The 17466-nt window shown below is 42.5% G+C and overlaps 1 protein-coding gene across 1 annotated transcript in view; it reads right to left on the bottom strand.

Annotated features, from left to right (window-relative positions):
* The window catches only part of ARB2A (ARB2 cotranscriptional regulator A), a 276209-nt gene extending 267157 nt beyond the window's left edge, over positions 1 to 9052 (bottom strand). The window contains exon 1 of the mRNA XM_086629569.1: positions 9027 to 9052. The gene's annotated coding sequence lies outside the window, so the exon portion shown is untranslated. The remainder of the gene's footprint in view (positions 1 to 9026) is intronic.
* Positions 9053 to 17466: the final 8414 nt, after the last annotated feature.

Here is a 17466-nt window from a genome sequence, read left to right as displayed (position 1 = left end):
TGAAGGCAAAGGGAAACTTCTCCCACCAAAGCTGAAGTTCTCCTCTCCATGCAAGGTGGGTGGTAGTGCACAATCTCCAGCTACTACAGCGAAACCACATCCCCCAGTGTCGCCAACAACTAAACCACCCTGTTTGACGCAGTGTGAGTGTTTTGGCTTCAAACAGAAATCTATTTCTATGTCAAATTACCCTCTTCAGGAGAATATTTTTCCCACCTTTTGCCAGCCCTTTACTTCCTGACACTTGGGAAGTTTACGCCTCTTCTCTTTGTAGCATCCCTTCCCACACCTGGAGACTGCTATCATGACTGTCTTACTCTCTTCTAGTCTGCTCTGAGCAAACCACTCTTCCCACCTTTCCACGTTTCACTTCTTTTTTCTGGACTTCTGAAGACTCTTCCTGCTTTCCCCTGGAAGATTCTCTCGTGGGCTCAAATCATTTCTTTAATGAGATGCCCAAAACTGACAAAGCCCAAGCAGTGTGGAGTAAAGTGAAATTATCACGTGACACATTTAAATATGTCCCTTCTAACTATACACCCCAGAAGAATGATTACCCTTTTTGCAACAGCACAGTGCTACTGACGCATGTTCAGACTATGATTCACCTAAAAATCTGGCATTCTTTTTTCTAGAATTATTGCTATTTTGTATTTATGTAGGGAACTATCTAATCTAAGCATAGTACTTTGCATTTGTCCTTTTAAATGGCATTATTTCTTTTATGTTGTTTCTCTAATTTTTCTAAGCCATTTGAAACTCTAAATTTAGTCTTCACAGAACTTGAATCCTCTCCCAGTCTGGTACTCTCTGCAAAATTAATAAATGTACTCTCTTTGCCATCATCATCCAAGTCATTAACAAAACGAAGGCATAATCACATTTGGGTTTTTTTCCATCGCACTTCTGCCTTTGTCAATACGTAGAATGAAGGTGCTCACTTGATAAGGAGCTATTCAGTTTTCTGTCTGACTTTCCTCTCTTGAGATTTAAGTAGGACCCTAATGTTTCTCCCATCCTCAATTCCTCCTCTTCCATATTTAAGTGCCTCTCAGTCATCCTCTCCTATTTCTCTCACAAGCTCCCAGTCCCACTTGGCCTTATTCCACTCCTTCCCCAAGCTGTCCTCATTCGTCCTTTCATTTCAAGGGCTTTCACACTGCCAACTAAACTCCTTCTTCCAAACTTCCTCTAGTTCTCTTTACTCCAGTCCCCTGGTTTGAGCATGGGCATCACAAAGCCATTGAGTGTTTTCTGCAGACCAAACTCCCCATTGCCCACTTGCACTGGTTGCCCTCACCACAGTCCAGTGATGGAACAAGCATGCTCAGTTCTTTTGTGGCACTGGTGCACGTGTCCAAACAACATGTCTTGTGCAGGCAGAATTACTGGAGATTTTTACACTCCAAACTGAAGTTGGCACCTGACACAGAAGTAGACCTTGCCAAGTATCGTGTATCTTATCCCCAACACAGAGGAACCGTACCACAGCATCATGTATACTGGCAGGGACCTTTGGAGGTCAACTTGTCCAACCTCCTGAAAAGCAGGTCTTATCAGAACAGGCTGTTTAGGCACCTGTCCAGTCAAGTTCTGAATATGTGCAATGATCTCGATTCCACTACTTCTCTGGGCCCCATTCCCATGTTTGACCACCCTCATGGTAAACTTTTTTGGGGTGTATCTACCAACATTTCCCATAAAGCAGAACATTAAAATCTATTTATCTGCTGTCCTACACTGCTATAGAACAGCAGATAAATGCAATTTAGAACAAGCAAACAAATTGAAAATACTATGTTATCTACACTATGCTCCTTTTCTGTAAATCTAGATGGTTTAATTCTACCACATGTATAAAGCTTTCTTATATTCCTGTTAGTAGTATGCTCTAAAGACCACAATTCTCAGGAATTTTCTAAATAATGTTCTTTTAAATGTTCCTCTGGACATCACTGAGTAGGCAATATCTGCGCTTCTCAATAGAATGTGCTACTAGCTTTGAAAAATTCAATTTCTGTCTGACATAAACCAGGTATTATATTTCTCTCAACCCAAGAAAACGCAGGTATGGGTTGGTATCATTAAGGAACTGGTGTGGTCCTCTCACAATTGCTCCTTAGGGATTTATCCTAATTGTTATGACTACTTAAATATTCAGCAGAAAGCAGAATAACTAACAGAACAAAGAATGAAAAGACAAAAATTTAAAAAAAAAAATCTTTAATTGCCCACAGAATGATGTTGGGAAGATAATGAACAAGAACTGAAAGCACTCCTGCAGGAACGTACTTTCAATCTATCTGATATTAGTGAAGTTGGTGGGATGATTCACATGAATGTAATGCTAGAAATCAAGAGATATAACCTATTTAGAAAGAGCAACAATGGAGAACAAATGGCGCTATGTGCCAAAAATGTCATTGTCTGTTTCTGAGTCACTGACAACAGAAAATCACATCTTAAGAAATAAAGTACAAGTCAGGATACTAGCTGGGGTTTGCTACAGATAGGAAATCTCACGTAGCATGGTGGTTAAGCATCTATTGCATCTTGTTGGAAATAAAAGTTTCATTATCACAATGGACAAAACACCGAGTGAGATAACCTGGAGCTTTCATGCTGCCGTTATCAGAACATGCTTGAAATTTCTAAAAATTGAGGACAATTTCTTATGCTGAGAAATGTTAAATCCAACCCAAGGGAAAGCTGTGTTCGACTTTATCCGGACAGATAACAAGTACCCCACTGTGTCATAGAGAACAAACAGGGAACAAAGACTGTTCCTGCCCCCAGGTCCTAGAATCAAAGGACCTATTCCCAAACACATCTTTGCAAAACGACTTAAGCGGTCCCACCCCCTGCCCACGCTACCCCCTCAGCTGTGCTGAGAGACCTGTCTGTAGCAATGCATAGCGAACCCGTTCCAGGAATCAGATCTGAGTTAAACCAGAGCAGGGACCTGATCTGAGTAAAAACTACCTTCTTTTCTTAAAAAAAAAAAAGGGGGGGGGGAGGGTGCAAAAAGAGTATACTTTTAACTTATCAGTTCTCGGATTCAGTTCATTACCTGGCACAAATGAGGTGACAGAACGAGGCAGGAACACACAGCTGCTGCCTGAAAACTTTTTAGCCTGATTTGCCAACATGGGCGAGAAAGAAATATAGAGAAAGCAGAAGAAGGACTCAATAATATGATCACTGGGATAGACAATAATTTATTCTTCTACATTTCAAACTCTGCTATTCCAAAATACAAACATTTAAAATAAAGTAGCGAGAAACCTCCACTAATTTTTGACTTACTGACTAGCACATATCAAATGCGAGTTTGCATTTATAATAGCTTTGTTGATTTGGATGGCTGTGCTTGCCCTGAAATTTCCATCCTTGGCTTCGAGGTGGGCAGCTATGTGAACACAGTCTTGCAGCTTGGGAGTTATCAACATACAGGTACACAATTCCCAGTCATTTAGATTTTATTTCACAAGATTTATTCATATGCTTCAGTGGGGAGATACTCCTTCAATACACAGACTACTATTCTTCAAGACAGATACAGATTGTGTGCATGAGCACACTTATTTATCCCTCAATTCACCACATTTTCGTAATGCTTTTATATAATGACTCTTTCACTATCATGTCTTCCTGTTAACATATTTCTCCTTTGAAAATACTTCCAGTTTTGGTTTTGACTGTGGTGTGCCTGTCTTTTATTTGAATCTAGTCCACTTTCTGAACATCTTATTTCTTGAGATGAGTTTACAACACACATGTTCTGCAAAGAGGAATTATATGCTCATTTGTTAAGAAAAAAGCTAGATGTTCTCCAGGTTGCTTGGCTATACTCCAGTGCTTAGGACAAGAAGGAAGAAAGCAAAGAAGAAAACGGTTTAGCATCTTCTTCAGTTAAACAAGGAGACCAAGATTTGCATGTATTATACGCTGATGGTGCTATGCACAAATAAGACATTCACTCAACTGTGCATTTCGAGGCTTTGTGAAGCCCAGCTCGCAGAACTTTAAAAGAAACTGTGAACACCACATTATCTGTTGAGCTTGGTCTTTGACTCAATATTCAACACAAGCTGGAGTGTACCTGGCACAACAACAACATGATCAATCAGCATGCCCTTGTCCATCTTCTCAGACAAGCAGCTATATTGCTCTAAAAACCACGACAGTTTTCCTTCGAGCGCAGAGGTACACAATGGCCGCAAAGTACACATGAGCTACTAACAGCCAGAACGTAGCAAAAATAAAACAAGAATGAGGAACACTATGCCTGTTCATAAGTCAAAATACACTTCAGTTAAGGGATGGCGAGAAACAGGAGAACCCATTTTTCCCGTGTCCCACCAGGAGCTTTCATCATGCATGCTGCATAAAGCTGACACGGTGCAGAAAGCTCAGTAGGCCAGTAGAGTATGTACATTGCAGCTGAAATGTCCAGAGGATCCAAAACAAATATCTTAAAACATTTAATTGCAAATGGAAAATGGCAACTTTATGAAGCTTATAATTCAGACAAATCCAGACTAGCTGCCTTGGGAAATAGTTCGCAATTTCCAAAGCTATCTTCCTATTAAGTTTCATATTTCTTATCTACATCTTGGAGATGCCTAGGGGTACTTAAAGTAATCAAGAATATTTTCTATACAGTCAAAAACATTTTTCAATATGTCCCTCTCAAAAAAATATTAAGCTTAAACCTTGACCTGAAATTGGCAGTAAAAAAGGAAACTTTCTTATGAAAAACTGACAATAAACTACAAAAAAACATGCAAAAACTTGAACAATGTAATATGATGGATCTGACTTTAAATGCGCAAGCATCGAGAAACATAAACACTAACATTCAGTATCACTGGTCCTTCAGGAATGGACTTGCTTCCAGTCAACATCAGAACCGGCTCATATGCAGTCCAATCGACAACGCGTACAGCGAATCCTCATCATAACCATCATCTCTTCTTTCTAGACACACGATACAGAAAATTTTCTTTCATTTTCCTGCCTGAGGAAAATCCCTATTTGTTGACTTCTAGAAGAGTTCCCTGAATTTGCCACCATACTAAATATACTGGATTCAGCTAATACCACAGTTGTTAAGGCAATACTTATTTCAGGTAAGTACTAAAAATCAATATTTCCAAGACTCAAATGTCTATATAGCTGGCTCAGCACAGACTGGTCCCCTTCAACTTCTGCTGGGCAATAAGAAGCTGGAAGAATACAGAAACTGCAGTAATTGTAAAGCAGAATCACCTAAAGTTAGCCTGATAAACTACATGATTCATCTTTCCTCTTTGGATACCTGCTCAACGGAATATAAACTGTAGTACCAGAGAGGTTCCATCAAGCTGGAAGTGGATACTCTCCACGAGAGTGTAACAGGAATAAAAGGGGTTTCATGAAGACTGGTAGCCGACAGAGCAGGACACAATCCTCACCAGCAGTATCGTCAATTATTAACTCATAGGAGGAAACTGGTAGAGGGACTTCACCACAGTCAGTTCAAGTACAAGATGACTCAGGCTGCAGATCCATGATCTGCTGCAGCCTGTACGATACAACACTTCCAGCCCTCCTCCTTCCAGCCTCTCCACTTCCAACCACATCCCCACATCCTTTCTCATGATGGCACTCGTGCTAGCGAGCGAGCTGATGCAACAAGAAAGGAGGATTTTGTATCTCTAGTTCTGCATCAGCTGGATCAGCTTCCTTACCTGGCTCACTACACAGCCAGCTGATCTCTCATAAGGGCAGGAGAAGAAGAGACTGTTGCCCCTTTCAGCAGAGGGGACATAACGTGAACAGGCTGTTAAAGGAGTGGGTCCGTAGGTGGAGGGAAATGACTTGTGGGTTCCAGCCTAATTCCTAGAAGCAGTCAGCCATAAAACAAAAATCACTACCAAAACTGTCACTAATAAGTATCAGATGGTGAGCTGAGCAGAAAGGTCAAGGATTGTACAAAGTTCAATGCTGTATCTTTTCACCTTCCGAGAAGACTCGGTCACATTATAAGAACAGTGTAAAGAATACCATGAGCAGTTAAACATTAAGTTCTCAGAGTCCTCACTCCAGAGTCTTCCTCTCAAAAATAAGAAAGTGTATATATATACATAACACACTTAAAACCCTGAACAACATCCATGCAAAATAACCCATTCTAAACCTCATTAAATTGTACTTCAGGAATTCCACTCAGTGCAAATCTGTGAAACTGATCTACAGGCCAAGTAGATCTATGTACAACTGCTCTTATTAAGAGAAAAAAATGCCGCTTCTAAAGCACAAAAAAATTTCATAGGGCAGCATTAAGTTTCATAAGCAGATGTTTTCATGCCCGCTGTTAAGCAATTTGTTTCAGTAAGTGAGTGAAAAAAACATAAAGATACCCATTCATTCTTTGTATGTATGCTTTACTTCAAAGAATTCCAAGAATCTATTGTAAATATAAAAAACTCCTCAGTCACCACAGCACATTGTTCCCCAAAGGAACAGTGGGTCAAATTCAAAGTACCAGCAATAGAGTCGCATTCAGAACTTTTTCTATAGAGCCTGGAATGGACAAAACCTCCAAAGTCAGTGCTGAGTCTTCAGGGGAAAAAAAATAAGGTTGTGAACTTAAAAGAAAGGAGACCAACAGATAAATCCCCACTGAGTAATTATAAGGAGAAGCTCTCCCAAACATGAGCTAACTAGTACATAAAAGGCAATTCACTGAAAACCATGGTCAAGTCAACTAGCAGATTAACATATAGTCATAATTGGCTACAATCACTGAAAAAGCAATCTGAAGGAAACAGACAAAATCCAGGCACTGGTGAGCAAACTCCAATAATTAAAGGTATTTCAGTAAGGCAGACAGCACTCTGAGCATGCACTATGCTTCTGAAATGATGATGCCCTTGTCCGCCTCCAGCTGCTCAGTACTGTTGGCCTGCTGGACGTTTTCATCTCATTCCTATACCTACCAGCATCCGCTAACCTATTTCAGACAAAAAGAGTCAGGTCAGCTTAAACACTATAAATATTACATCTGTCTTACCCCACTGTGTTTCGACTGAGGCGGGCTGGGGAGAGCTCAGACCAACACCAAGGGTGGCCCATCAGACCTCCAGCAGATAGGCGGGCAGTCAGTAACGGCAGTGACTTCAGCAACAGATTCAGCCACCGCCTGGGGCTGCTGTCTAGAGCTACCCTATGAAGATCAGTACTCTTGTGAGCAAAGAATGACTTTTTTTGAAAGAAAGAAAGTGAGATAATATCTGAAACATTCGGAACACCAGATCTGTTCAGTTCCAAACCCAGAAGAGCACATAAAGACATGCTTCCTGTATTTCACATTGGTATCACTCTGTGATACCCTCTAAGCCATTAAGGATCTTCAATTGCTAAGATTTGAGCTCTCCCTATACAAGAGTATTTTTACCTTTTCCAACGTAATTGCAAAATACCTAATTTTAACATCCCGTAGGCTTTCTCTAACCAACATGCTACCATCAGTTGGTTTTACCATGGGCAGCACAACACGTTGCCACCCTCTTTCACCCAGTCTCATTAACGATTCTGAGAAAACACTAGTGATTATTAAAAGGACTCCACCTTTTTGCTGTGCTAGTGGCATTCATGTTTCTTCAAAGACAAATATCGTCACCACCCTACTCTTTACTGCGTCACCAAATCACTGCAGAGTTAAGACCAAAGATACCCAAAGATTAGCTTTGTAATTGCTGTTGATTTTATAATACCTCTTTTGCCAACGATGCTATGTCCTGACCAAGGTCTGTTACCTGCTTATTCAAGCTTACTCTTTTAGCCAAAAACTTTACACAGCAATGGCGTGAAGCGGATGCTACATTTTGTGCAGGCCCGTTAAGCTGGCTTACGCGAGACTGAGCAGCTTGGCTCATGTAATACCACAGCTAGAAGTTAACTATCTGGAAGGAAAGCAGTACATTCCCCACCAAAAGCTCCAGTATTTAGCTCTGAAAGAAAAAAGCAGCCAACATTTCTTTAAAAAGCAAAGTGTGTGGTTTTCTGAAAGGAACCATAGGATGCACAACATCTGACGTTTTAGAATAAAGAATTTTGAATTATCTCGCTGTCAAACCAAAATCAAGTAACAGTAATAATTTAAAATGAAAAATTACCGCCCTACATTTACGTCTGGATAACGCAGAAATGACAAATATTTCACACAGCTTTCTAAGCTGCCAGACCAACTACAAGAAACTTCACTCCAAAAAGAAGTTTTCAATCACATGTAACCAGGAAAGCAAAACTCGGAATGAAAATTACCTCTCAGGCCCAACTATATTATTAAGCCAGGAGAATTATGCCTACACAGTAACTTTTTTGCCATTTATTACTGCGCAGAAAGCTTGCATTAGGCAACAGGGAAAACTGACACGTCTTGTTTTGTGAGAGTGGCTGACAGCACCAACACGCTGCAGCAACGATTGCGAGCACGAATTTCGAAAAAAAAAAACCCCAAACGCTTTACATTATATAGAAAATTAGAAATTACTACAGTTATCCTCTATTTCTGGTTCGTTCGCCACTCTCGGCGGGGGAGAGCCGCGCCGGAGGTGTCGACGCGCGGAGCGGGGGCGGTCAGTGGCGGGGCGCAGGTGACACCGCGGCCGTCCGCCGCCCCACCCCCGCCTCACGAACACGGGTTTCGCCGGGGCAGGCGGCACCCATCTGTTTTTAAACCCGGAGCACCGGGAGGAAGGGCGGGCGGGCGGCCCCCGGCGGACACAGCTGCGCGCCTCCAGCCCCGCCGCCGCCGGCCCGACACCGCGAGCGCGCGGGGCTCGCAGGCCTGGCGCCTCCGCCCGGGGCAAGGCTACGAGGGGCGGCGGGGCGCCCCCGCCCCCACCCGCTCGCCACAGCGCGGCTGGCGGGGCGAAGGCCGGTCGCCCCCCTCCCGTCTCGGGGCCCGCCGCCGACTCCCCGCGCCCGTCGTCCCGGCGGGAGGTTGGCGGGGGCCGGGGCCGGGCCGCAGCACGTACCTGGCGCCCGTGGCCGGCGGGGCGGGGCGGGGCGGGCGCGGCGCCGTCAGCGGGGAACGCGCGGTGGCTCCGGTTCCAGGCGCTCCCGCCCCCCCGGCCCCCCGGCTCCACTTCCGGGGTCCGCGCGCGGTGACGTCAGCGCCCGGGGGCGCGGCGGGGAACCCGGAAGTGTAGCGCGAAGGGCGGCGGCGGCTGTGAGGGCTGTTCCCTCGATCGCCCGTTCCCTCGGCCCCCACCCCCGGGCCCCGGGCGCCCGCCCCCGCAGCGCGCCCCCGCGGGGGAGGCGGCGACCGGGGCAGGGCAGAGCCAGGCTGGGATAGCGGCACCCAGGGCCGGGGACGCGCGAGGCCCTCCGCGGGCCGCGGGGGGGGTCTGGCTGGGAGGGCTGTGCTGCCACTCCCAAGCTGCTGTTGGGATAGTTTAGGAATTTGTAAAAAGAAAAGGTTCGAGATGAGCTTTTTCGCGCCAGGCGTTTCAAACGTCTTCAGAAATATTTGACGCCAGCTCCAAGCAGCCCCAGCGTCCCTGCTCCGCTCCCTTGGAAAGGTTTCCATATTTGGTCAAATGGCGTCACTGCTGAAAACCTGTGTTTTGCAGGTGCTGAGTGGAGGCGTCCACTGCTCATGGCTCTGTCTGCACAGGAAGGTGGTGAGCTGTTCTGTCCCAAAGACAAGAGATGTCGGCCACGTGGCACGCGTGCACCAGAAATGTTCAACCCTCTCAGCGTCCGGTCATCACTGGTGGCCAAATCCACTCAGCCAGAGCCACGGACAGGTCTGTGTGGGAGAAGATAAAACGTGGCTCCTCAAGTTGCTCTCAGTTGTCCACTCTGTTACGACTGAAAGCAGCAAGCTTATACGTTTTGCTCTCAGTGGCTTTCTGCAACACCCAGAGGCGGCATAAGTGAAATACTTTTCTTCTTCAATGCTGAAGATACTATACTGTCTTGGAGAACTTGTCTATTTACATCATATAAATTATGTTTGGTATTTTATGTTGAGCCACTTACATTACGAGATATTTTCCCCCTGTATTTCCCCTGTTAGAAAAAGGTGGTTCGTAGATGTCTGGCTTTTGATGAGGCATTTGGGATGCCATATAACAATGCTGTAATTGGGTTACAGTCTATCAGCTCTATTATGACAAAAAACCAAAATCCAAACAGCAACAACAAAAATGAACCAGTAGAACGTAGCCATCAGAATCAATGATGATTTGATGATTCTATGATTCTATCGAGTTTCAGGGGCAGCTCGTGTGAGCAGGACAGCTAAAAAAAGTGCCTGTCTTGGTACAGCCCTTTGTAATTACAGATAGAATCATAGAATGGTGAGGGTCAGAAGGGACCTCAAAGATCATCTAGTTCCAGCCCCCCTGCCATGGGCAGGGAAACCCTCCACTACACCAGGTTGCCCAAAGCCTCATCCAACCTGGCCTTGAACACTCCCAGGGATGGGGCAGCCACAACTTCTCGGGGCAACCTGTTCCAGTGGCTCACCACCCTCAGAGTGAAGAATTTCTTCCTTACCTCTAATCTAAATCTGCCCTCTTTCAATTTAAATCCATTGCCCCTTGTCCTGTCACTACATGCCCTTGTAAAAAGTCCCTCTCCAGCTTTCCTGTAGGTCCTCTGGATCCAGGGAAGGATTCAAGGATGAAAAATTTATCAAAAAAACAGGTGAGGGGTTAGTGGTTTTGGAGATGCTTGACCAGCAAAGAACTATTGACCATAAATTTGAAGCTCTTTCTACTACAAAGAGGTAGCGTGCTGAAAGGAGACGTCTCCAAGTCTCGTTAGAGGACTGATTCCGCAAAATTCCAATTATCAGTAGTGAAGAGGAAACAGGGGTAGCGTGTGGTATAATCACAAATCATCATTTGCCGAAAGCTGGACTTTTATCTTCTGTTTGCATTTAGCACTGTGGAGTTCTGCTGTCTTTATAGACTTCTGTGAGTTACAGTAATACCAGTAATAAGCTAATACTAGCAAAATATACTGATCGGCATACTTACTGTTGTACCTAAATAAGTGGAACATTTTGATTGTTTTCCAAAGTCTGTGCCTGTTTTCTTCTTCAGTCTTCTGTCCTTCCTAATGCTAGGGCATTCATGGATGGCTACCAATACATTACTGAAGCCCAGTGTTTTAGACCTGTTTATTTATTGTTCATTGAATGTCCAGTAAGGTTCTTGAATTCAGTTTTCAGAAATACGAAGTCTGCATAGTTGGGTCTGAAATGGATGGAAGCTGTGATTTCCCTACGCAAGGTGCTGTAGAACATCAGATATGTTAAAAGTCAGGTCTGCATAATTTTTGATTGAGCAGCCAAGATTATTAGAATCATAGAATCATAGAATGGTTAGGGTTGGAAGGGACTTCAAAGACCATCTAGTTCCAACCCCCCTGCCATGGGCAGGGAAACCCTTCACTACACCAGGTTGCCCAAAGCCTCATCCAACCTGGTCTTGAACACTTCTAGGGATGGGGCATCCACAACTTCTCTGGGCAACCTGTTCCAGTGCCTCACCACCCTCTGAGTGAAAAATTTCTTCCTTATATCTAATATAAATTCCCCCTCTTTCAATTTAAATCCATTTCCCCTTGTCCTATCACTACATGCCCTTGTAAAAAGTCTCTCCCCAGCTTTCCTGTAGGCCCCCTTTAAGTACTGGAAAGCTGCTATAAGACCACCCCGGAGCCTTCTCTTCTCCAGGCTGAACAGTCCCAACTCTCTCAGCCTATCTTCATAGCAGAGGTGTTCCAGCCCTCGGATCATCTTCGTGCCCCTCCTCTGGACCCGCTCTAGCAGCTCCATATCCTTCTTGTGCTGGGGACTCCAGAGCTGAACACAGTATTGCAGGTGGGGTCTCACGAGAGCAGAGCAGAGGTGCTAACTACTTTGTCTTAATTTCAGTTCCCAATTTGAGCAAACGCATCATTTAATTATGTGAATTATGTGAAGGTGAGTTAAGTTTTGAAACACTCAGTTGCAGTAGAAATGAGTTCCATAAAATAAGTTTTTTCCCATACTGGTGAATGGAGCTGCATTTCAAAGAACATAGAGAAAAGAAGGCATAGAACTGTTGGTTCATTAGCACTATTAGCACTATTCATCCCTTGTGGCTTATGAAACGACAGTCCCCTGTAAAAACAGTATGTCCTCAAGTAATTAAAACTGTCTTGTTAATGACTGCCAGTGTGCCTCGAGTCTGTAGGACGTTGCAGACTTATTTAAAACCAATGGGTAGATTCAGCATTTGTTATGTTGTCCTGCAATTCTAGATAGCCCCCATGACCGCAAAGGAAGCGTAGGGAACATGAAGAGGTTAAAACTGCTTAGGAAAAACATTGTTTTTCTGTAAATTATTTCCAAATAAGGTGTATTGCACAAACTCATACTCGACTGGGATGACTCCCCTTGTACTGCCTGGCTACTCAATACCACGCAGAGTTAGACCAGATTTTGACATAATTGTGAACATAGATGTGAATAGAAAGTGTGGTGAGTTGCAGAATGGTGCTACCCAGAGCAGAGCGTGTCATTCCCCTATGATCGCAGTCTCTTACACAAGAGTAAATCAACACCCTGATGTACCTAAACTGAAGTAACGGATCTGGTATGATGCCTCATGGGGAATATTACTGAAGGTGAGGATGATGATAATTCAGACTAGAATTAACTGGTAAGATGGATGTGAAGTGGCTAAGGAGGAGACTGCAAAAGCCTAAGCTGAATGGCAGTTATCAGGTAGGAGATAAACGAGCAGGAACACTCTTTGGGGACTGTGATTAGTTTTTGGGTATCATATGTGCAATATAGTCATTAATGAGACAGAGATAAGAATTTGATGTTCATCCATGAAATTTGCAGATGACACTAAGTTGAAAGGTATTATGACTAATAATCTTCTTGACTAGAGTGAGAGAAATGGCATGAAATTTAACAGTCTAAAGTTCAGAATCAGGCTCTGAAAGAACAGAAAGCCTTTGCTATGAATTCATTAGTTAGGGTGAATGAGGAGGAAAGACGTCTCTTCTACTAGGGACATTAAGATTTCTGGAAGACCTCGCGAGACCTGATTTTATGTGTCCTGCCATGATGAGTAAGCCAGTAGTCAGATGGTCATGGATCTGCAGGAGAGAGGCATTTCTCTTTTTTTCTAGTATGAGCTAGACATCTGTCATGTGTTTGCCTGGACTTGATCCCTAAAGGAGTCCTTTCTGTTACCAGGCCTTTGTTTTTTTTCCCTCCCAGAATATAAATAATAAAACAAAGGCCAGGGACTGTATTCCTCTCCCATGAAACAATTAGGAAATTGAATTTGAAAGAGAGGGAGTTTCAAAGAGAAAAATTGTCAACTGCTAGTCATGTGAAATAGCAGTGACACTGCACTGAAAAGAGCACAGAGGGGAGAAAAAAAAGTCAAACTCAGAAATGAGACCCAGAGACTTTCAAGAAAGCCACTTAACTAATAATACCTTGGAAGGAAGAGGCCTGGGATGCCCTGGGAATGTGAGGTAGGAAGGCCAGCCGACTGGTGAAGGAGGCACCAACCTGGGTGAGTGGCTCTGCAAGTTTGTCTGCTGCACAGAGATGAGAAAAGCTTTTCTCACTGAGGGCTGCAGCCTGCGCTGTCAGTATGAAAATACTATTTTTTTTTTTAATTTAGAGGCAAAAAATGTAACTCAAAAGAACTGTATCGAACACGGGAGAAGTTATTTTAAGACTTCATCATCATATCTAAAGAGGAGCACACCAAGGGAACCAAATATTTGTCGTGCCTATGACAAGTGATCATGGTCTGAAGACAGTTCTTATTACAGTAACATAAATACTGCTTTAACAAGGCTTATTTCAAATGGCTGAAAAAAATGTCAAGTCTCATCAACTCAAAAAAATGAACAGAAAAGCTGAATGAAAATACTATGAATGAAACCATTTTGAACCCCAAAACGTGAGCTTCTGATGTTTAATTCTGGAATAGTGGAACATTTTAATAGTGGAAACAGGGAAGAAGCTCTTAAGGTCAGAAATATAAATGCAGAGTAAACAGACAAACAGGGAATATAATAACAGATGCCAAGGCAACTAGGAATTATTTGAAACTTGGGTGAGAAAAGAGTCAAAGCATAAAAGGGCAAAAGCTGCAATATGCAGTATTTTTATTCCCATTCTCTGCAATACATTCTTCATGATGTGCTCTCTGTTGCCCGATATTTTATTTGTTTCTATTGATTTTATTTATATTTTTGTCTTTTTAAAAGCTGCCTGCAAAACTTCCACTGGCACAAAGACACTGAAACAGAAAGCGAGATAGGACGAGAAATTTGGAATGACAGAAGGCGCCTTGTCTTTTTTTCCTGGTTTTTTTATACCACCCGCTCACAATTAAAACTTTATCTCCTCCAGATGACACACAGAAGGTGGGCAGGATTGTAGAAGCAGCTGATAGATGATTGTAGCAAGTAGGATGTCTGATTTTAATAGCTATCCCGCAATGCAGCTTTCATAAGCAGTTGTTAAATCCTCCTGTGGTTCATTGCTGGTAGAACACCACAGCCCTTTCTTCAGAAGTACCTACGTCTCTGCTTTCAGCACCTGACAACGTGAAGTATTAACATCTTTAGTTCTCAGCCAGATTACTGCAAGTTAAGAGCACGCTAAAGCTTGCAAATGCGGTTCGCAACAGGGGCACCCAAGCATGCCGAGACCGATCACTTCCGTTTTACATGGGTTGGATTTACGTTTGCAATACACGCGAAGCCGTCTCTTTATTCCACTTGTGCTTTGCACTGAATCCTGAAATTGAAGGATGTGATCCAGTTTAGGAATCCTTTGCTGTGACAAAAAGAGGCAAAGGGTATCAGGGTAGAGAGGAATCACAGGAAAAAATGCATTATACTTCTGCTCTGTCCTACTGACCATCTCCTGTCTCCAACTTCGTGAAAATCCTAAGATACTGTTTAATGCCGAGCAATGTGTTTGCACAATAGAGGCCTCACTACTGAGCAATTTCAGCCCAGCTCTTGTCAGACACAAATCTGGTAAAAAAATACATTTTATTTAATCTTTTTTTTTTTTTTTGTCAATGACAGCTGCTATTTCCAGAGGTTAAAAAAACAAACATACATGCATAGCCTTGTCATCTAGCAGTTGTGTTTAAGAAGAGCAACCTTTAGGATGTTTGATTCTTGGGAAAAGTTATCCTGTGTCTTTTGGGACACAAAAACTCCTTCTGAGGCTAAGCCCAAAAGAAAAGATAGTGGGAGGAAAAAAAAATATCTCTTTAGAATTCCCTTTGTAGTTTCTTTTCATTTGTTCTTTTGGCTTGACATCGATGGAATAGGCTTTTTGTGTACCGCATATAGTGCATAAATACAGAGAATGCATTTCATGAAAAAGAAAAAATGTGCTAGCTTTCCTGACAAAGATGATGTGTTACCTTTCGAGAAACACTTTTCACAAGAATTAAATTAGAAACTTAAAAAAAAAAAGTGAAATACTGAAAACTCATGAAAAACCCAACGTGGTTCTTGAGTGCTCTGCAAGGCTGAAAACTCTCTATTTCTTTTGGCTTGAAAGTTTTCTTTAATTCAAAATTCTTATTCAGCTTGCTGTTTACACCCTGAATCTGTTTCTTACGTCTTATTCCTGGATAATTTATTTTGGTTCCTGCTATTGTGCCAAAAGTATGATACACAAATATTCTCAAATTTGTCTTCAGCAGTTTTTGCTGAAACTCGAACATACATAAATCTGTCGTGACATTCACTCTTATGCTTCATTATATGTTCTCGAGAGTTGTTACAGTCTGTTATGTCTTTGTTTTTCACTTACTGCTTTTGCATTTGTTATAAAGATTAAATATATATGATCTATATTTCAAGTTACCACTCCTAATTCTTTGGTCCTGTATATAGTTATTCAAAAAAAGGCCAGACTGATATGCAAAGTTTTGGTGGAATGAAACAAAGATTGAAAGCAACACTATTGACAGAACTTTATGGTCTGTGTTCTACTATTTACTCTGTAGATATATGGGTTTACGATGTAAACCTTGCAAAGTTATTTCACTGCTGTTACATGTGCAAACAATTTAATTGTACTTTGAATTTTGAAATACTGGATCTCAATATATGATTACATGATTTATTTTTGCAAGAATGTATTTAGCATACCTATAATTTTTCTGTTCCAAACTATCAATCCCTCAACTCCACAAATGATTTTGGAATAAATTATGCATGTTAGAGCAGATGACGGCTCCAGGGTATTATATAACTTTTAAAAAAATTGTACAACTGTCATCTACACAATTTGTGTACACATAAAATGGAAAAGCAAATACATGTACCTTCTCCGTTATGTAGTTTAAGTATGTCTTTCGGAACTCGAGTTGGAGAAATGAGATCCCTAAAAGGCACAGTACATAAGATACCAGCATTTTTCTGTTCTTCCCACTTCTAACCATAGAAAGAATACTATAGTTATTAGGACCTGACAAAGCTGAACTAAGAAATCATGTTAATGATAGACCATTTTAGTAAAGAGATTTAGATTGAATTAATTCCTATAGTGCCTATTGCCATGATAGACACTTTTTACAAAGATTAAACTCACAAATTCTTTTGCTACTGACAGTTACAGTGACTTTGCCAATGCCCAAACTACTTAAGCAGATTGTAACTGTCATGTATTGACCAATCATCAGTCCAGATGGAAAGAACCCCAAACAACAATAAAAGCTATAGAATTAACATAACAATGTAAGCATAAGAATAAACAAAAAATCCCTTCCCCTTCCCCTTCCTCTCCTCTCCTTTAAACAAAACCAAAACCAAGCCACCAAGCTCCTGCAAAACAACTAGGTATGTCTCACCTTGAAGCTTGTCAGATTGGAGGTCTGCCCAGATGTCAAAGTGTATAGTGTCAAAATGCAAGAGCTTTAACCAAAAAGCATCTTGCTGCTGGGCCTGGAGAACTACTAATTCATATGCACCGGATGCTCTTTGAGACATGTCTTGGTTTCGGCTGTGACAGAGTGAGTTTTCTTTTTAGCAGCTAGAAGAGCTCTGTATTTTGGTTTTAGTCTGGGAGATTCATCATGAGAAGAATGCTGACAGCACGCTGATGTTTATAGTTGGCACTGAGGCCTCAAGGACTTTTCAGCTGCCATGTTCTTGCCAGTGTGCAGGAGCACAACAGGATAGGGAGGAGCACAGCCGGGACAGAGGGTCCACAACTCCCCTTGTGATTTGAACTAAGATTTAGGATTGAGGGCCAAACTGGCCAATGGAGTATTCCGTGTCATGCAACATCATGCCTAGTATATAGATGAAGGTTAGCTGGGAAGTTTGATTCTTGGGTTCTCTCTCTCTTGCTTTTTGGATCTCTCTTTTTGGGCCTCTCTCTCTTCCAGGATTGCAGTTTTGGGACTT

The sequence above is a fragment of the Tauraco erythrolophus genome, chromosome Z (assembly GCF_009769465.1).
Source record: "Tauraco erythrolophus isolate bTauEry1 chromosome Z, bTauEry1.pri, whole genome shotgun sequence".
In the NCBI taxonomy this organism is placed as follows: Eukaryota; Metazoa; Chordata; class Aves; order Musophagiformes; family Musophagidae; genus Tauraco; species Tauraco erythrolophus.
This window is presented reverse-complemented; position numbering and strand designations above follow the sequence as displayed.